Source organism: Centrocercus urophasianus, unplaced genomic scaffold (genome assembly GCF_019232065.1).
Source record: "Centrocercus urophasianus isolate 14NV4802_14NV808 unplaced genomic scaffold, USGS_Curo_1.0 seq_13, whole genome shotgun sequence".
Taxonomy (NCBI): domain Eukaryota; kingdom Metazoa; phylum Chordata; class Aves; order Galliformes; family Phasianidae; genus Centrocercus; species Centrocercus urophasianus.
Genome location: NW_024884475.1, coordinates 10,980,362 through 11,001,976, shown reverse-complemented (window position 1 = coordinate 11,001,976; position 21,615 = coordinate 10,980,362). Strand labels below are relative to the sequence as shown.

The following is a 21,615-nucleotide window of genomic DNA, read 5'->3' as shown; positions in this document are numbered from 1 at the left end:
TGTTGGAGAGCCCAGTTATTCACAAATTTGTAAGTGCTTTCAGAGTAATTCAGGAAGAAGTGGATGAAATAGAGCAAATTGATGACTGCACTTTTAAACAGATCTGAGGTCCTGATTGAAGAGAAGCACCAGGAATTTCTGAGGTAGAGACTTGATGGATCAATAATATAAATGCAAGGATCAATAGGAACTAAGGTAAAGACTCAACACATTCCATTCTAATACAGAATTAAATATATTTATGTAAGAGACCTGATTTATATACAAGAAAATCTCTAAAATAAAGCCAGGTTTAAACACCAACATCAATTGTTAATTAGGTTTTGATGAGGAAAAAGAAAGACAAGAGAAGATGCATGAACTTTAATGTAACTCAAATCTTGTGCAAACAGTAAAAGACAGGTTAACGAGCCAGAAAAAACAACTGCCTCCTGATATGGCTTCTGCTAATTACCCATCCTAGACTTATTGGATTTTAGCCTAATTAAGAAACTTAACTAAAGGCCAGTCTACACTACAAATTATAACTATTGCACAGTACCTTGCTGGCTTTGTTGGACTATTGGTTCCTCTCAGGCAGTGTCTGCTGCAGAACCTCTATTGGATAAACTGTGCTTCTAAGCCCCAGCTGTGGGGCCAAGGGAAGCCATTTCATGACAGAAATACAAATAATAATAAAAAGAAATAATCCATCTCCTCATTTACAAGAAAGTTTATACAATTTAAACTTTTGATGTGCACGAGTTCAGGAGCTTATCATGCATAAGTGACGTGAGTACTTACTATTGATATTAAGGCTTCCTTACTGTTCAGAGTTAAGATTTTGGTCACTAAAGGGCTGTGAAAGAGCATAGCTGATTCCTTCTTTTTTATTGGCTCAAAGATTACTTTGTGAAACAACTGCGACTTCTGTAGGAGATGAGTGGTGGATGTCATTGTGTGTCAATTAACATCACTTTGTGGATTTCTTTGGACATGTTTGCCTTCAAAATTGAGGGGTCAGGAATGTTTATTGGCAGAAAATCTGTCCTGTGAGCAAATATCTCCAGCTTGGTATGGGAGACTGGGAGATGATAGTTCATTTTTAGGTTATTTTAATATGTTAGCAACACTTCAGTCTTTAAATGTCTTGATTTTAGACATTTAAAGACAGTAGTCTTTAAATGGCAGAGCCTCAGAATGAAGAAGTTAACCTCTTTCTGCAGAGGGCAAAATGTTAAAAATCTGCTTCTCTACTACAGAGATGACATCAGTCAAAAATATTTTAATGCATCTATTTTATTAAACTTCCCTGGTCTGGGGAAATAAGATACATGCAATAACATCCCACCCCTTTGGTCCTTTACGGGTATCAACAAAGTGCTCCTGAAGATCTTCAGGTCAGTAACACACTGGTCCCATCTACGGTACAAACACCCAATGTCCTATCAAATCCTTTGTTTTCTCTCACCACTGTATTTCAAACTAAAGAAACAAACAGCTTCACAGACTGTTAACCTCAAGAAGTCTTAAATCAGACACTTGAATGATTTTTAATACTGGGTGAAATTTCAGCCATACCATTTCAAATGTTACTTTGAGGCATTTCTAATCGTACTGTAAGATTTCTCGTATGTATCCCAATTTTCATTTGACAAATTATAGGCATACAAAGAATGGTGGTGTCAAAATAGTAGGCATAACGGCCAAATAACACAGTTGGAAGAACATAATCCAAATGTTTAGATTATATATTTATGATTGTTTTGAAATATGCAATGGATTTCCACAAACAGCACAGATTGTTGGCTTTTTTTTTTTTTTATAAGTATAATCTCACTAAGGAAGCTTTATGACATAAATCTGTAAGTTAAATTACAGTTCTCAATTTACCTCACCTCACTGAAAGTAGTTTAAAGAGAAAAAGTTCATTTAATGAAGATACCCCTGGAACTAGAGGTCACGTGTTATAGACTAGAGACTGTGAACTCAGGGAGATTATCTCACATCAACTTCCACACCAACATCAATAAAAGGGGGAGTACTTATAAAACTGCCTTTTCTATCAAATACAAAACAATTGTTTTTGAGGTGCATCAAGAAGAGGAGCACAAAGTATAACAATTCCTCTCACTGAACATACCCTACCCAAACAAAACAAATTACAACTTCACTACGAGCAGAAAAGCTAGAAGGATATAATAGGAGTGAGAAAAGAAATCGAACAACCTAAAATATCATTTAGATACAAATGAGTTGCAAATCTTCACCTTTTCTATATAGCCCACTCAGATTTGAGCATGTCTTACTGAGTTATTTACATTTACTTCTAAACAGAAATTCAGGATAGAAAGTAATGATCAACATTAACTGAAAGTCATCACAAGTGATCCTATGAGAGTCCTAGGGAAAACCATTCTAGGGTTTCTCTATCTTCACAGGGTGATATTAATTTGAGTTAGGGTAAAATATCTAAAAAACTTCAGCAAAATCTGAATAATATTGGGGTATCAGTCTGGTCAATCAAGTAGTCAACCCAAATGTGCGCATTTAATTAATACGTAAGAATTCTTACATATAAACCTTTGAAAACTTCGTTGTAGGTGGGAGAGCCAGTCTTCCCTCTTTTGTGTGTATTTTTCTAAATTGCTTGCAGATTCACCATCTGTATTGTTTAGACAACACGTAGTACTAGACAATAGCACAGGCTGGTGAAGAACTCAAGCATAATGCTGTTGGCTCAGAGCAGAATCATGTAGTCAAGCATACTGTCTCTGATGCTAACTGGGTGCTAATCCAACAACAGATGGATGAACATGAACAAAGAAAACGAGTGGAAAAAAGGCAAAACGTATGGAAGAACTCCTGTGAAAGGAGGATCTCCAAAGAGAGGTGGTTTGAAGAAGGATACTGAAACAGGCATCCAACCTTTTGACTTGTTTGCGCAGCAGTGAGTGAAGAGAAAGTCTTGTGCCATATATATATTTGTATACATTAACTATATGTTTTGTTACTTACAATTTTTACTGAAACATAAGAAGTAGGCAACAAAAACAAAAAACTAGACCTTGTATTCGTGAAAAAATTCATGCATGTGGTTTGATAAAGCAGATGCAATTCTTAGTACATTCTCAGAGCATCATAGAATTCATAGATTTGGAAGGGACATTTAAAGGCCATCTAGTCCAATTCCTCTACAAGGAACAGAGACACAACAGCTAGACCAGGTTGCCCAGGGCCTTATCCATCCTAACCTTGAGAGTCTCCAGGGACAGGGCATCAACCATGCCTCTAGGCAACATGTTCCAGAGCCTCACCACTCTCACTGCAAAAGACTTCTTCCTTGTATTCAACCTAAATCTACCCTCTTTGAGCTTGAAGACATTTCTCCTTGCTCTATCACCGCAGATCCTGCTGAAGAGTCCAGCCCCATTCAAGGTCCTCAGAGATTTTTGATTTTATATCACTCTTCCTGTGATTCATCCTAGAAAATCATTGCTCACAATTGTAAATATTGCCAAAAAGCAATGACTTGAACAGAGCAGAACTGTAAAGTAAGTGATAGTTTTCTATTGTAATAGAAGTTTTACAAAAGTCTAGTAAAGAGACACATTTGCTGAATCACAAGTTAGCTGGCCAGGGCTACACCGGGCCTGCAGCCTGGACACACCTGGCTTAGAAAGTCTTTTACAAATACAATTTTTTGCTTAATTAACTTTTCATAACTTTCTCTTAAAAGAGTAGTATGTAAAAAAAAAAAAAAAAAATTATTCTCTTTGTATTCCTAAGCAAAGTGTTTATACAAAATTTTTTGTCGGATAAGAGTGGAGAACAAGTCTGTTTCTACTTTCAGAAATGAATGATGGCCATTAAAGCACAGTTTGGAAAGAAGAGGGATGAAGTAATTGCCTAAACATTGGCTATAGTCCTCACCCAGTACTATCACGTCAAGCTGTAGCACTGAAACATTTATGTAAACCCAAAAGAGAAAAGAAAAAGCAAACCTGACAGTAACTTATAGAGTAGAATTCCCAAAGCTGAAAGAAACAAGAATTGTTTGGTATACCTTCCTTGGTTTGATATTCCCCCCCACTGCCTCCAGCTATATCTTTATTCCTCAGCATCACTGGAACTACTCCTTAAAGCAAGTTCAGAAAAAGTCACACCTAAGGCATGGCATGATTTTTCTCTCTCCACGACATTTAACGCTTTGAAGGGCTGTTCGTCTTCTTGAAAATCCCATGTGTTTTAAATTAATTCACGTACCTTAATAATCGAGATCAACAGAACTCACCATTGATCACATCTTCTCCAAAACTAGTTTGTTTTTGTTTTTTTTTTTAAAATCACAGAATGGCCCAGGTTAGAAGTGACCTCAAGGATCTGAATCTCCAACCCCCCTGCGACATGGAGGGCCACCAACCTCCACATTCAATACAAGACCAAGCTGCCCAGGGCCCCATCCAACCTGGCCTTGAACACCTTCAGGGACGGGGCATCCACAACCTCTCTGGGCAGCCTGTTCCAGCACCTCACCACGCTCTCTGTAAAGAATCTCCCCTCCCTCAACTTAAAACCATTTCCCCTTGTCCTGCTGTTAGCTACCCTTTCACAGAGTTGATTCCCCTCCTGCTTGCAGGCTCCCTTTAAGCACTGAAAGGCTGCAATGAGGTCACCTCGCATCCTTCTCTCCAAGCTGAACAAGCCCAGCACCTTCAGCCTGACTTCATAGGTGAGGTACTCCAGTCCCCTGATCATCTTCACGGCTCTCCTCTGGACCTTCTCCAACAGCTCCCTGTCTTTCTTGTACTGGGGGCTCCAGACTTGGACACAGTACTCCAAATGGCACCTCACAAGAGCAGAGTAGAGGGGGACAATCACCTCCCTGTCCCTGATGGCCAGCTCTCTTCTGATGGAGCCCAGGATTCCATTTGCTTTCTGAGCTGCAAGAGCACTGCTGGCTCACATTAAGTTTTTCTTCCACCAGGACCCCCAAATCCTTCTATGCAGGGCTAGATCTAGACCATTTTTCCAGCTACCTTACACAGTAGACAGAAATCCATGAAAGAACATGGAGAAATGTTATGTCATTGATAATGGTTTCACTATTGTCAGCAATTCTGCTTTAAAAATTACTAAAATCAGTTTCCTAGTTTATATTGCCTCATCTAAACTAATCAATACAACACGGTTTTTACACATAATCAGAAGCTAACCTGCCCTTTCCTGTTCTTTCAACAACATATTGGCTTCCAGTTCAGTGGGCATCCAACACTGTTATTTGGAAGATGAACTGACTGGTGAAGGTTTGCTCTTCCACGTGGATGAACTGAGTGCACATCATTAAGATTTGTCACATCTGCACACACCTGAAGCCACAAGCTCACATGAAGCTGTGCCATAATACATAGTTGATCCTCATTAAGTACTGATATTGTGGATATTCATATTATATTAATACATAATTGAAAATCTACAAATGCTTTTATTTTTAAGAAAAAAAGCAACTCCAAGTTGCTTTAATTGATGTAGGTTCATCCTACAAGATGTAGGAATGACATGCACATGCTACAACTTCCAGTATTTCAGCAGTGCTACGAAAAATATATTCACTGTACTAGAAGTTCATACAGCTTTCCAAGATTACCAAGGCTGGTAAACTCTGTAAAACAGTGTTACAGCAGCATAAGCAGAATATCTATTTCAAATAATAATGATGATCATACATCAAACTCTTAGGCTAATGAACTAAAGTGGGAGGTCTAAGGATGTTTGCGGTTTAGATGCTAGTATACGTTAAATATTCTTAAGAAAAAAGCATAACAGCTCTCACAGAACCATTTCTCAGTGTTCTTCCTGTAGCATTTACCCTTGCATGAAATCTAATAAACTAACATCAAGAGAAAGGGAATAAGGCCTAACAGAGGTAGAATTAAGTTTCAGCACTGCGAAGGGTGAGTTCAGCTGTTTTAATCCTTCACAAGATCAAGAGGAAGCCAAGCAGCACTTGCTATTGGAGACAGCTTTGTATATCTAATACTCCAACACGCAATAATGTGTATATGCTTCACAACAGGAAAGAAGAAACTTAAGCACTTATGCACTTTGGCTGACAGTAATTTGTTGTTTATATTTTTTTCCCCCCTTAATAAGGAAGAAAAGGAATTTTGCAGAAAAAGACTGCCTCAAAACTTCAATCCTTCTATTTCTATTGAAATCCTGAGCTGTAACAACTTGAAGTTCCCCTAGAAGAGAAATAAAGAAGAAAAAAAGCTCTAAGAAGAAAAATAATAGGAAAAAAAGTGCTCTCCTGAAAGATTCTACAAAGAGGAAAGAAGAAATCGCTTGTATTTTCAATGGGAAATTCTCTAAGCAGGGAACAGGCAAAAAGGTTTTAAAACCTGCCCAAAATTACACATGCCGCCTGTGATAGGAAGAAACTAGGACAACCCTTTTAGCCGACGAGACTTAATCTTGTTATGAAAGCTTTACTTTTGCTTGAGGTAAGGCATGAATTTCTGAGTTGCCTCAGTTTTTCCTCTCCTAATATCTTGCTAACCGCTACGTAAGAGAGCAAAGTCACATGCAAATTTTCCATGAACATTTCCCCCCCCTAAAGTTATCAGTGTATTGCTCTTCTAACAAAATTTTCACATTATAGCACTGTCTTTGTGACCAAAGAAAAATGCTAAGGTATACATTGAAATGAAGCAGTTCAATACCCTCTAAAAAACATGCAAGCACAGTTTTATCTCACCGATATCTTTTATGGAGAACCAGTCCTATCCTCTGAGACCTTTTTAGCCTTAGCCCATTCCATTCTCTCATTTAGTTGAAGTACATATCAAGATCTCCTCATCTTCACAGAGCAAAACTACAGGATGCTGTCTAAAAATCACATGAATTTTCTGCTTCCCTCCTGCTGGTATATGATTAAACCAAGTTACTTTTCAGTCTTCAATAGCATCACTTGTCCTTGCTAACATTTTTTGTTGCAGTACTGTGTTATTTTAGTATTTAAATTCTTAATCTATTGTTATTCATTCCACTGACTGGGAACAGAACAGAAATACAGCATTGCTGCTAAATTTTCATTTCACTTCCTAATGCAAAGATATTCAGGACTCTCATCACCTACTGCATCAAGGCTCCTGAAAGGAGTGGGAAGAAGCTCCCACAGTGCCAGAAGCTCATCATTAAGGGTACTACTGCCATGCAGATGTAAGAGTTCAGACATGACAACACCACAGAAAGAAGGTAAAATATGTTCAGTTTAGAGCACAAGAATTGCAGGACTGGTCACAAGCACTCCAGAGAACAGCGATGCTTTGATCGCTCACACTTCATACAGTATAACATATAAGCAGTAATCCCATCTTTTGGCACAAAAAGCCTATTAAACTGTGGATTGTAATAGAATAACATATTTAGATATTCCAGCCTCAAAATCTAAGTTTCCATTGAAATTTCAAAGTTGCAGTACTTAGTAATAAATATTATAATTTTTCCTTCCATTAGAAGTCAGCAGTGATACTTCTTCCTCTCCACTTCCCCCAGGGAAGTTCTTTATTTCCCCTTCAAGCCAAATCACACACCTTTACTTCCTGCTCTCCCCTAGATAGCTGCCAGCCCTGAAGTCTAACCTTTGAAAGAACAGAGACAAAGGTAAAAACCTATTCACTCTTTTTGTTAAAAAAAGTACATGTGTGCACACACAAATCTCTAGATGTTTCTGGATTTTCTACAACAAAAAACAGTATTTTGGTGTTTCAAACAGGCAAATAGCATCAGAAAACCTATCCCACACCAAGAAATTTTTTATTGTCAAGGAACTTACCAACTGAGCAATTGGGGTTTTTTTCAATTCAAGATACACCTGGATTTTTGAGGTAATTCCTACGGGTTTTCCTTTGAGGAACATAAACAACCTTACTGAAAATAGGGATTTTCTTAACTAGAAAGACTGCCAAAGACAAAGAAACTACAATAACCGGTGAGGTTAATATTTTAATTAAAAAATGCTCAGGAAGCAGCAGAACAGGTGCAGGTGATTTTGGTTAGCAAGATAATTTTTGACCTGCTTTTGCATTAGCAGGCTGCTCCGTCATGGTGTGGTCAGTTTCAATTACCTTTAACATTCCACTTAGTAGAAGCACCTATCCTTTTGGAAAGTGCTTTTAATACTTTTAAGCCACCTTAGGAGTATTATTAAAAGTATTTCTCCTTTAGCATCTTACTTGCAATCATATCATAACTCCTCAGAAGTTCCACTTTCCACCAAAAGCTAATTTTCAGTTGAACTTCTACATTACTGATCCTGATATAACATGCTTCTCTTAGCAATCTTAGCTATTTTTATCTTACTGAAAGATATGAGAATAAATTCAATATATCAGTTCTTTTTCTAATTACTACTTCCCTTCTCCTTAACTTTATGGAAGTATTCCTGCTTATCCTGTAATAATCTATATGTAGAATTGTTGAGTTTATCTTTTTGGCCATTCTATGATTCTGGGACTTCAGAGAACTGTTTGTCCTAGGAAGCAGCAAAACAGCTTCTTATAAGTTTTGTGGTACCAAATCAAATATTGTTAGGAATATCAATAATCACATACAGGAAAAAATTGTCTCACCCAGCCAGCGATGACGGTCTCTAGCTTTGGAATTTTTCCCATCTCTGAAAATGGCCTTCATCCACTCCCTTCAGAGGCTAGCCCTTAAATAAGCACAAGAATGACTGGACACAGGTCACCTGAGAAGCACAGGTAAATTGTTGCACCTGGGCAGCCACACCTTTCAGCAGGTGCTCAATCAGGCACCTGGTTCAGGCCATGATTTAATAGTTTCCCTAAACAAATGCTGCTAAAGAAAATTGTTTTATGATCGTTTTCTGTACATAAAGCACTTCTGTTGGTCGGAATAGATAAAAACATCCCAGTCACCCTAAATAAGGAATTGGGTTTCTAGCAATGTCTGACTGCTTCATTTTTCTTGATTCAGTGGAGCATCATCCTCCTTTGCAGCTCACTGAACTTCTAGAGGTGTTACTTCTCATTTTCAGGTTTTGCTGCGAGAACTAGGAAAGTATCTCTAAACGTTAGTGAGTGTGGTCTTTTCTAAGTATTTCTAGCTCTTAAACTCTTGTTAGTATTCTCAGCTTTCTTAGTACTGAATGCTTACACTATTAAAACAGAGGCTAGAAAAAAATTTAATGAAAAAGTTCTTAATGGCTTCCAGATCACTGGGTTTTCCAAATAACAGCACCAAAAACGTGCTTACATGAACATGGGTTTTTACACTACTGAAGAGGATTTATTGCAGGGATAATTGTTTTCAATAGCATTCCATTTTTGAACTTGCCAAGCTTTCTTTCTTCTTGATTGCTTAATCAAAAAGTTCACAAAGGACAGATTAACTGTGAATTAATCTGATGAAATCCTGGGAAGTGTTCTGGGTTGCCATCAAACATCTTCATCAAAAAAATAAGAAAATTAGGACTATTATTGATGGTGGAAACAGCAGTTCTCCCAGGCAAGGAGAGTCATGCTTCAGAGTGCCTCCTGCAGTTCCATTGCTCGGTATTTCTAGTGTATCAAAACAATGGGTGAACTTCACAGACTTCAACATTGCCAACACCACATCCATCCAGCCTTTCTTAAACAGCGCAGAAATTGGCTCTGTTACCATCAGTATAAGCTTACGTCAAATGACTTAGTAGGACAAAAGCAGCATACGGTTTTACAGTAACTCATTAACAGTTTTACAGCTTGAGACAGACTGTGGACCACTGCCACATCCTACAGCCACCCTCCCCACCCTAGAAGAGCCTTCATTAGAGTTCAAAACACATAATCCATAATTACACTTTTAAAGTTAAAGGTGGGGAGTAGTAGAAAGTGAATGCTCCTGAGAAATAGCTTGGCAGTAAAAAGTAGTATCTCAAATAGTAAGAGCATGGTAGAAGTAAGGTTGCAGTAGTGTGTATCTGTGAAGTGCTTTCTTTTTTTAATTCAGTGCATCCTTTTGAAGAAAAGGCTTGTATATATGCTTAAACTGAAGTAAAAAACATTCCCTTGCTACATATAATCATGCCAGAAATTATAGAAAGAAATCAAATTCATATAGCATATCTTACTTCAAAAAAAAGAAAAAAAAACCGCACATACTCTTGATTCATAATTTTTATTTAATTTTCAATTTCATTACAGATGCTCATTAACTGGATAGGGGGAGAAAGACAACACTTTTCAAATTTATGTTTCTGCATTTAGATGAAATATAGATCATTATTTCAATAGCTGTCTTAACATCTCAGCCCTATCAAGAGAATCAGAAATCAACAGCAAAATTCTTACACTAACATACAGACCTTTAAAGTACCAACATGCCTTTAGGACATGTAGGGCCCTAATAACTAATAGAGGACATTGAGAGTATCTGAGTTTTGCTAGATATTACTACTTTAAACAAAACTAGACTTAATTTTACCTGGGATATTATTTAAGAAAAAATTGGCAATCATAAATTTCTAGAAAACTTCATCTTTAGATATGGCCATCCCAAATCTAAAACTCAGAAAGCCATCAGCAAAATACTGTGATGAGGTGATCACTCTGTGAAATTATCTGAACTTTTCGGTCACTTCAATAGCAAAATAATTAGGAGAAAAAGTGCATCCTGGTTATATATTTGGAACAGGCTCTTTGCTTTGAAATGTCTTTATATAGGAGGACTTTCTGGCAGAACAGTGAATTGCATTTCCATCAATTATGGAACAGAACAGTCAGCATCAACAGTCAGCATCAGAACCATCAACACAAACTGAAACCCTGCTGTGCTGAGAGCACTCCATGACTTCCTGACCACCAAGACACTCTGATTAATACTTCTTGATTTTTCATTACTACTTTTTGATGTAAGAAGAAGCAGGCTGACACTGCGCTGTAAAGATTACTATACTTCTCAAAAATAGTAAAGATCTTCTTAAACAGCAGTGACTTGAATGAAATAAGTCCATGTAACCCTTGTAGAAGTAGGACTGGAACCTCTCTCTATCTGGGAGGGACCTTCCTGTTATACAACACAAGAGAGACAGAGCAATTACTGCAGAACTCAAGGCATTATGCAAAAATCTTCAACAGATTCAGGGCTACAAATTAAACTGAATATGTGACAGGAGTTTTATTGCAAGAAGCAGTTTACTTTTTGAAAAACTGAGGAGTTCTCAAAAGATGTAACATAACTAAAGATATTGGACTGCTAACGAAGAAACATCATAAACATTAAGAGGAAACAATACAATCAAATGAACAAAGTACTGCTTTCCTTCTTTTGTGTTGTTTGTGCTCAACTGGAGAGAGTAGCAACCAGGAATACATGAGGCACTAACACTGGGGGATCGTGAAATATGAAATGGCTAAACAAATCCAAATGGATATTTATTTCTCATACTCAGAAAATGAAGAAAAGTCTTCATCAGAATTTTAAAACTAACTTCTGAAACCACTAAAAAATTTTCACATTATAAAATAAAAGGGCTAGGTGACTTCTCTAAAATGCTTAATTACCACAAAACACAGTCAGTTGGTATATTTGCACTAATTGTCCTTTAAGTCCAAATACACCACGGAATCAAATGCTTCCTTATTTTTCTGCTTTTTCCTTACAAATTTCAATAGCCAGTGCTCTAAAAATTCATGAAAGTAATCGAAGTATGGTGTCCTTAAATAGGTTTAAATTAAAAAAAATAAAAAAAAAAACAAAACTATGCTACATAAAAACCAGAGGATTTACTACTGTCAGAATGCTGAGAAAGCAGAAGATACCACCTCTTGCATCAGCTTAAGTGTAGAAGAAGCATAAAAATTGAAAATTAAGGGATAAGGATTACTATAGTCATGACCTGCAGCCAAGAACTTACCCTGAGGCAAATTCTTGAAATAAAAATGCTCCAAACAGATGAATAAATAGTTTAAGTAACATGATTTAACATGTCATGTCTGATTCAAGTCCTGCTGCATGATAACATGCTTTTGAATTTAAATAAATACATACATAAATTGTTGTTTTCATTCCTTCAACAACAGACAATGCAGCCTTGTCAAACAGCATTAAAAGCATGCCATTTTTCATCCTGCTGAAGGCTGCTTTGCTGTGGAACACTGACAGAAGCAGAATAGACTTTTTGCATAACTACATGTGTTACGTTTTATGAGAGATGTCCTCATTTGTAGGGTACTCCATATAGGAATTTGCTTGCCTTGCCTTCCAATGGGTCCCAGAAATGCTCATTTTCCTGGGCAGGGCTGGAGCAGAAGTGCACCACAGCACTGCCTCCACCCACAGCTGGCTGCTCTGCATATTGCTGGCAGCTGGGAGTGAAGTGCAGGAGGAGGAAGGAGGAGAATTCATCTGACAGTCACTCCTTAAAGCAATCCTGTTTCCATAAGGGAGCAGTACACAAGAACTACACCAAATGACACAACATTACCATGAAAATAGAAGTATTTTTGAATTTCACGTTACAAAGTATAACAGTGATGCATTACTGTTAACTAACTACTAAGTAACTATTCTATAAGAATAGTTATTTAGGATTCTTCTTATCATAAAATAGTTTGGGTTGGAAGGGACGTTTAAGAACACATGGCTCCAACTCTCCTCCTAAAGGCAGGGACACATCCCCCTAGACCAGGTTGCTTACAGCCCCATCCAGCCTGGCCTTGAATGTTTCCAGGGAGGGGTCATCCACAACCTCTCTGGGCAGCCTGTTCCAGAGTCTCACCACCCTCAGTAGAGAATTTCTTCCTAATATCTAGTCCAAATCTAACCTCTTCTAGTTTAAAACCATTTCCTCTTGCTGCATTGCTACATGCCCTTGTAGAAAGTCCCTCCCCAGCTTTCCTGTAGGCTCCTTCAGGTACTGGAAGGTCCCGCCAGGACCTTCTCTTCTCCAGGTTAAAGAGCCCCAAACCTCTCAGCCTGTGCATGTAAGAGAGGTGTTCCTCTTTACGACACAGGGTGACTGTCAGTATCATCTTTAGTGTACTCAATGACTTTAAAAGCTTACTGCTTATAGTTGCATATTTATGTAACTAATATTTCTTCTTAATCTGCTCACTTTAACATTATAATAGAGCACAAGTAGAATTTCTGATTGGAGATTATGAAGTTGCTTCATTCAAAATAATAGAAGTTATGTAAACTTTTTTTTTATGTCAGTACATAAACCCATGCAGGAGAGGTCACCCCTACTAAATACATTTCGAAATGAAAATTAAGCCTTATCTGCCTTCCCCCTTACTAAAGTGAGTTTATAATCTTTGCGGAAAATAAAAGCAATGAGAGAATGATTATGCTGGATAAAAGCGAGCTGAGTAGAGGAGCTGAAAGCGGAAACACATTAGAATACTAGGAACTGCAACATTGAAATATATTTTCTGTATCTATGGAAGTAACTTTTCGAGACCTGGAAGGAGAAGTTAGATTATTTTTCTTTTCTTCAGAAAACTAATTTAAATTGGTACTCACATTAATTAGGGCATTGAGCAATACAGGACAAAAGGTAAGATGTCCCCAACTAGATTAAATGAAAGCCCTCCATAACATTGCTAAAATAGATTGCTTCATGTAAATAGAGTTAAGTTTTATTAGTGGTGTACCTAGGTCATGCCTGCATTCATTCAAAAAGCAGTCAAAAATGTAACACTGGTTGCTTCACAGTTCATAGTTAATGAGGAAAACATGCAGTGTATGATAGCATCCAATCCTCCCATAATGATAGGCAGGCACTGCTACACTGCTGCATTTCACCTTCTGGGTTTGAGGCATACAATTTTGGAAGCTGCAGTCTTTTTTACAAAGACATTGTATTACTGGAACCAACTGACTACACAGATAAAACACTCATGGTGAACTCACTGCTGTCCAACATTTAGACTAAATTGGGTCTCATAACTATGTAATGATGTCACATTTACTTTTATCTTCATTTTGATAGCTTTCTTTCAGCCTTATAACATTTAAACTGAGCCAAGACAATATTAAATCTTTTTTTCCCTGCAGTTTTGTACCATCATCAACAACTCTAATTTTCAGAAAGTGACTTTAAAAAAGGCTCAACATGGAACACTTAACTCAGAACAGAGCACAGGAGAGCAAAGTAGAATCCTTTGATAAAGTAGAATCCCTTGTTAAACAAGCTGCCATCAGATTTCTCATTTTGCTTCGACATCACTTGCACTGTTATAAATATCTCTGCTGTTCTGGTTGCCCAGTGCATTGGAATCACCCAGAAGTGAAGGAAAGGCTGTCAATGTTCCAAGCATTCAAGTCACTGTCACTTAAGCTACTCTTAAAGAAGTAAGCATTTCCTTCTGTTCAGAAGCTGCTGCTGAGAAGAGAGAAAAGGAAAAAGTTCCGCTGCTGATCACTAGGGAAGCAAAACATCCAGCCTTTTGTTAAGACCTTCCACAACATCTACAATACATGGAGAAGTTCACGTTCCCCTCTACAATCCTCAGCAGAGAGCAGTCAATAAGATACATTTCTGACTCTAAGATATCCTAAGATGGGCATCTCCATTAAGCTCTAACCCATCTTTTCGTAGTTCACGTTTTTCAACCAGATTCTTCAGAAATGAAGCAGGCATCCGTTTTATTTTCAGGATGCATTGGGAAGAGCATGCTCCAACAGTCCTTCACACAAACATCATGACTGCAATATTCACCCAGAATAAGAGTAATTTATTATTCCCCATTGAGTGCCCCAAACACTCATCTACAGATCTATGGCCCTCCCTATGGAGCAATAAATCTTTAATTATTTTATATGATGTGACCTAGTTTCAGTGGGCAACTGGCATCCTATAATATTTTGTATTAGAATCGCTTCAATTTGAACAAAAGATTTCTTCAGGAACATAATCTGCATGATTAAGATTTCAGTAACCACATTTTTAAGGCACCTAACTACAAATCCATTTTAGCACAATACATCGCCTGACTTGGTCCACTTCAAGTGAAAATTTTAAGTTAAAAACAGATGAACAGGGACTGGTTTAGGAAGGAAAAACGTGGATTAAGTTGGAAACACAAAATATGAGCTCTAGCTATACAAAAACTTACTTTTAGAAATTCAGACACCTACAGATGGTAAGTAGAGATTAGTGTAAGTGCAGACAGTGCACATCATGCGGATGTTTTAAGAACTGCACCTCTGGATTGAAACAAATCAGTGTCTTCATGAATACAGCCCTTACCTGCTGGCCCTATACTAGCATCTACAGTTGGCCACATTAAATACTACCTGGTACTATTAATAGAATCTGCAGGCTGGTGACAGGCACTGATGACGGCTTTGCAGAAAAACATGTTGTCTAAACTGTGTGGAATTCAACATGGAAGCAGTGAAAATAATCGAAGTTCAGCAAAAGTTGCTGTGAAATATCAGTGGTTCAGTCAGTTGTCAACCTGGTGCTGTTGAGGAAGGCAATGACATGAGAAACTCCAGCAAGGAAGGAAAAGGATACTAAAGATAAATGCTGAGGCATGTACCCAAAGAAAATATCATCTTGGGAGCAGTTTCCATGCAGCAGTATTAGAGGAAATCTCCTAATGGGAGAACAAGGACAGCTCTCATTCTATCCCTTACAGCACACCTCAAGTAAGATCACAGAATCAAACCAGTGTAAACCTTAAATAAATAAATAAATAAATAAATAATTTTGCCTTGAATCAGCAGAGCTGCGATAATTCAGGAAAGAGAATCAATCTCAGCAGCAAGCCATTTGCTTTTGTCAATATTTTTAACCTTTATCATTCTCTGGGACAGTTCATCTTAGAAGCTGAAAAATGCTGGATCCAGCATAAGGAGAGATTGACAGAGGAAAAGGCAACTGGGCATGGAAAGAGAACTGGAAAACCTCCTTCAGACCCAGTATGATTTTTAAAAAACACTGGTGAGATTGCAGACTAATCACACCCCAAACCCATCCCCAGCTTTTTCACCTATTTCTGCTTACTGAACATCTAATGTTATTTTAATGTACTGCAATTCCCCCCCCCCCCTCTTTTTTTTTTTTTTAAGTATACATAGTTGAATAGATACAACTGCTTTTTTCCCCATCTATTAATATATTAGATAAGCACTCTAATTTAACTGACTGTGAAAGTAGATGTGTTAGATGCAAAATAAAAAACACCAATTTTTTTGCCAACATGCCCAAGAAAAAATTAATGTTATTATTTTGGATTCACTTCAAATACTTGAATAAGACATAACAGGATTTTCTAAACATTTTTGTTTGATGAAATAATCATAGAACATACAGAGTTGGAAGAGACCCATGTGATCGTCAAGTCCAACTCCTGGCTTCACACAGGAAGTAATTAAGAGCATTTAACCCACACCCTGTTCCAAAATGCTATAACATCTGCATGAACAGCCCTTAATATTTGCAACAAATGGATGCATTTGAAAAATAATGAATTTTTAAACAACATAAATTGGCACTGACACTTCCAGGAATTCCCACTGTTACCAGACTTTCAGGCTTTTGTTAGAAATGGTGCAGGGATCTTTAGGACTAGCAGAGATTAAAAGAGGAATGAGATACTTCGCTTGCTCACTGGATGGTATTCAGTGTTGGATTTTCCAATATCTGCAAAACCTTTATTGAATAATGGAAGAGAAAACCACCAAAAGGATATTTGACAAAGATATGATACAGCATACTATGATAAAGGAAAGCCCTCGTATCAACAACTTCTGTCTAAATAAAATAGGCCAGGGACAAGCAGTGTCTCAGAAATTGTGATCTAAGAAATGGAACTCAGTTGATATAATATCCTTCTGATGAGATAAACTAAAGAAGATCCTAATCAGAATATTACTACAGGATGGTTTATTTCTCCATGAGCATTGAGCAAACGGGAAGCTGTCACCTGATAAGACAGCAGCGAGCAGAAGCCGGCAGTCGAACGCGTGAGACACATAATGGAACTCATAAGCATGGTTTCAGTGTTCAGTGAAAGTTGTTTTGTCTAAAGAATAAAAACAGCAACAACAATGCAACCTTGTAACAGCGTATACATGTTCAGATACTAAGTAAAAGTAAAACTTGTTGTGAATCAGTTTCTTTTGAAGACCTCACCCTTGCTGGAAACTACGAAGAAAAGTGCCAGCTCTTTTTGTGAAACTACTGGTTGTCATGAGGACAAAGCAGTAGCTCCTAGAAAGCAAGTCTTTATCTTGACATTGTACCATATCTCCTTAAAATAGAACCACTCAAAGAACCATTCAAATAAAGGTATCTTAACAATGGCTGTTTTTACTTAGTCTACTTTAAGTCATTTCCAAAGTTTTGTTTTTAAGCAAGTAACATTTGCAGAGAGAAAGCTGAGAGTGCTTCCTAATTGAGCCAGTATTTCACAGTGAAAGGACATCTTAATAAATAAATAGCAAAAGCAACTTACACAACAGTACCTGGTCTCCAGATATTAATATGGGGCTTCCTGCTAAGGAAAGAAGAAGACAAAGCCACAGGGTGAAAATAGGAACTCCTTACTTAAAATTTCAAAGCCGAAACCTTCAGCTCCAGCTGTCACAACACTATGCTGTCATTTCATAGAATGGCTTAGACTGGAAGAGACCTCAAGGACCAACAAGTTCCAACCTCCCTGACAGAGGCAGGGTTGCCAGCTGCTAGATCAGTGTTGGATTTTCCAATATCTGCAAAACGTTTATAGAATAATGGAAGAGAAAACCAAAGGGATATTAGAAAAAGATATGATACAGCATACTATGATAAAGGAAAGCCCTCGTATCGACAACTTCTGTCTAAGTAAAATAGGCCTAGATCAGATACTAAAATACTAGATCAGATTGCCCAGGGCCCCATCCAACCTGGCCTTAAATACCTCCAGTTGCAGGGCATTCACAGCCTCTCCAGGCAACCTGTTCCATCATCTCACCACTCCCTCAGTTAAAAAAAAAAAAAAAAACAAAAAAAAAACTTCCCTTGACATCTCATCTTTATCTCCCTTCCTTAACTTTAAAACCATTCCCCCTACCACTATCTACACAAGTAAAAAATATATATATTTTTTTTTCCTTCATGTTTGTGAACTCTCTTTAAATATTGGAAGTCCACAGTGAGGTCTCCCTGGAGCCTTCTCTCCTTAAGGCTGAACAAGCTCAGATTCTTCAGCCTCTCTTCACAGGAAAGTTGCTCCAGCCCTTGGATCATCTCAGTGGCCCTCCTCTGGACACTCTCCAAAAGCTGCACATCTTTCCTGTATTGGGGTCCCCAGACCTAGATGCTGTACTCCAGCTGGAGCCACACAAGGGCAGAAGAGAGGAAGTCAATCATCTTCCTCTCTCTGCTGGCCACTTCTCTTCTGATAGAACCCTGAATACCATTGGCCTTTCAGGCTGCAAGCATGCACTACTGGCTAATGTTCTGTTTTTCACCTACCAGGACCCCTAAGTCCTCCTCTGCAGGGCTATTCTTGAGTTCTTTTCCCAGTCTGTGTACATACTGGGGATTGCCTCAACCAACCCAAGTGCAAAACCTTGCACTTTGCTTTGTTGGAGCTCATTAGGGTCACGAGCGGGGCCCCCCCCCCCCCCCCTTTTTTTTTTAAATTTGATTTTGTTGAATTAACAAAAATGCAATTACATGCCTAGGACTGCTCCAATCAAATCAGCATTGTCAAGTGACCATGTCATACACTAAGACTGTAACACTATGTTTATCAAAGCATATCTAATTCACTGCCATCATAATGCATATAAAATGTAAATTCTTGTGCCTCATTGGATAAAATTACTCCCTTATTAAAAAAAAAAAAAAAAATGAAAACAGCCTCCCCATTTTGCTCTACCTACTATTAGGTCTCCTTTTTCCCCCCTCGTTTTTAATGTTTATTATTAAATAGCCTGTTCTTTCCCTTTCCAAAGGATAATCGCATTTTAATTTTTATCACTTATTTCTGTAGTTATACAAGTCCAATAAAATTCCATTATCAATTTGGGTATCTACTACACTGGAGATGTGTAGAGGCCCTCTCCTAAGCACTATCCCATGTACTGTTAAGATCAAACATATCTGTTCGGGTAAGTTCAACCCTATCTCACCCTGCACCCTGTGACCGTAAGTGCCAGCTCAGAGACAGCATGCATATATGACAGCATTTCTCCTAACTTCTGGCTCAGAAGACTTTGTGAGCTTGCATGGAAACTCAAAATGTAAAAGTAACACAGAAAAGAAAGGCTTTTTCCAAGCATGGTAAAAAAAAGGAAGAAGGAATTCAGAATAGCAGTGGACAAACATGTTCCAATAGCACAAATTCATTATTTAACACTTTGGAAAAAGCATGCTGGAAGTTACAGAATGATGACAGCATACCACACAGGTAGTGCACAACACGTTGAGCTCGTTTTGTCAATTATACTTTTAGATAAATCAAAAGTTTAGGTGTATGTCTCCATCTCTGACCTAATACAGTCACCATGATCTAAGAACATTAGCGTTGAGTATCCCATTTGGCACAAAACAGAAAAGAAGGTACTTTGATCTGAACATCTCTACTTTTCCTGCCTATAAAGAATTGCATACTTGCCAAAAATATACATTTACATAAAATCACACTGGACACATTCACTGTGTATACCTAATGCATAGCAAACAAGCTATGACTTCTAAGAACATACACATTACTGCCCACAAACAGTCAATCCAATGCATACCTAACCACCTAAAGTGCACATATGGCAAAAGAGCACAAGAGCAGTAACTTCTAGCAGGCTACAAACTTTACAGAGAAACACCAAGTAGAAAAGAGGGGAAAAAAGGAAAATTACTCACCCCTTCCAATGGCCATGACAGCTCAAGAGGAACACATGAGCCACAAGCTCAAGAGGAACACCATCTGTACTCAGAAAGATGCTACCCTTCTCAGCTGCTAAATATTTAATGAGGAAGAGGAGGGGATGGATCCAGGGTCCACTCCTTCCAATCACTCAGGTGCATTGCTTGCACCTGAGCTCCTGGAGTTAGCTGCACCTTCTCACCTGGTGCTCAACCACTGCTTCCAGCTGTCACCTGGCAATTCCACTGCAGCATGCAATAGCAGTTCAGGACAGTACATCTGCACATTCTGCTGCCTTACAGCAGTATTACAGACAGAAATAACTGCCCTGTCCTTATTGGCTTTAGAAACCACTCTCACAGCTCCTCTCCACATTTTTGTAACTTGAATACAATGCTTGTCACTTTGTGTTCCTATTACTAAGGTATGTATCACATGTCTGGCAAATCTCACACCGTGAATTACTTAAAACATAAATCAAATCAAGTGACTTTTGATAGATAGCTACTTTCACAGTCACACCTGCAAAACATCTTAACAAGAAAGAAGCAGAATTTCTTGCAGACAGAGCAATTTGAGTTCATTCACACACTCTTAAGATGAAAATTGTGTGACTGTAACTTTGCTATTTGTTTCTAGAAGATCTATCAAAGTATTAAACATATACCCAAAGACTCTTAAGGAAACATAACAGTATCAGTTGAAAGAAAAAAAACTTTTTGAAATTAATCTGGACAAAGTCCTTTGATATTAACGGTATTTGATATTATTTGGAAATTCAGAGATGTTGAGAGAACCTTGCTGAAAATTGGACTGCTCCTCACATAAACACGTTCTCTTCATCTAGAAAACAAAAACAAAAACAAAAACAAAACTGAGCTGCCAGGATACAGTAAGGGCATTGTCCAGGTGAAAACAATGCAAAACAAATAAACCCACCATCCTTAGAACCACGTAAGACATACAGATGAAAAGCTCAAGGATAGACAGACTGAAAGTAGCAAAGCCACATCTTGTTAAAGCATATGCCACCTGTCTACAACTCTTCTAACACATGCTAGAACATACTGGATGTATTATCACATTTATTGCCTTGACAACAAAGCTAGAATTAATAGTACAGGGAAGACCTTGTTCCAAAGAGTTTGAATTCAAGGGGAAGCAGAGGAAGAACTGGGTGTGTTTTCAGATACAACCTGAAAAGGTACTTTTTTATTGAAACACAGCAAGCAAAATCCAACGCTTTTTAAAAATTTAACAGTTAGGGAAAATATGTGATATTTCACAAGTCCTTCCCAAATGATGCTCTATGCCTGCTGGCAAAGAATAAAACCTCTAAATCCTTTGAGTTTTTCTTATCTTTTCCTTTGCAGTGGAAGATAAAAAGAAAAAAGAAGTTTAAAGTCTGTAGAAATAGAATGTGTTGCAGTTACCAGGTCTTCATTCTTATCCTACAAGTTTCTAAAAAAACACACTTTATCCAGGTCTGATCTTGGTTATCGTGTTTAGGAAAGCTCTACTGAAAACACTTTGAATCAAGCTGTGCTTGGTCTCAGCTTCTAAATTCTCATAAAAAGCTTCTTTTCTTTTCTTTTACTTTCCTTTTCTTTTTATTCCAAAATATCTCAGCTTTCTACAGTCAGAAAAGCCATGAAGTATACATAGCATATCTGTCAGTCAAGAATTTCTTGCACATAACAAATTGCGGTGTTAACCATAACTTTTTCTTTTTTCTTTTCTTTTCCTTTCTTTTTTTTTTTTTTTT

At 37.8% G+C, this 21,615-nt stretch overlaps 1 protein-coding gene across 5 annotated transcripts in view; it reads right to left on the bottom strand.

Annotated features, from left to right (window-relative positions):
- The window catches only part of JAKMIP1 (janus kinase and microtubule interacting protein 1), a 129,630-nt gene that overhangs the window by 95,885 nt on the left and 12,130 nt on the right, over window positions 1-21,615 (bottom strand). Inside the window, exon 1 of one of the 5 annotated variants that reach the window (XM_042812215.1) lies at window positions 20,648-20,665. The exons of 2 other annotated variants lie outside the window; for them this stretch is intronic. The gene's annotated coding sequence lies outside the window, so the exon portion shown is untranslated. Of the gene's footprint in view, window positions 1-8,594; window positions 8,753-20,647; window positions 20,666-21,615 lie in introns of those variants that run through there. 2 more of the 5 variants (XM_042812211.1, XM_042812214.1) reach the window with 2 other exon arrangements.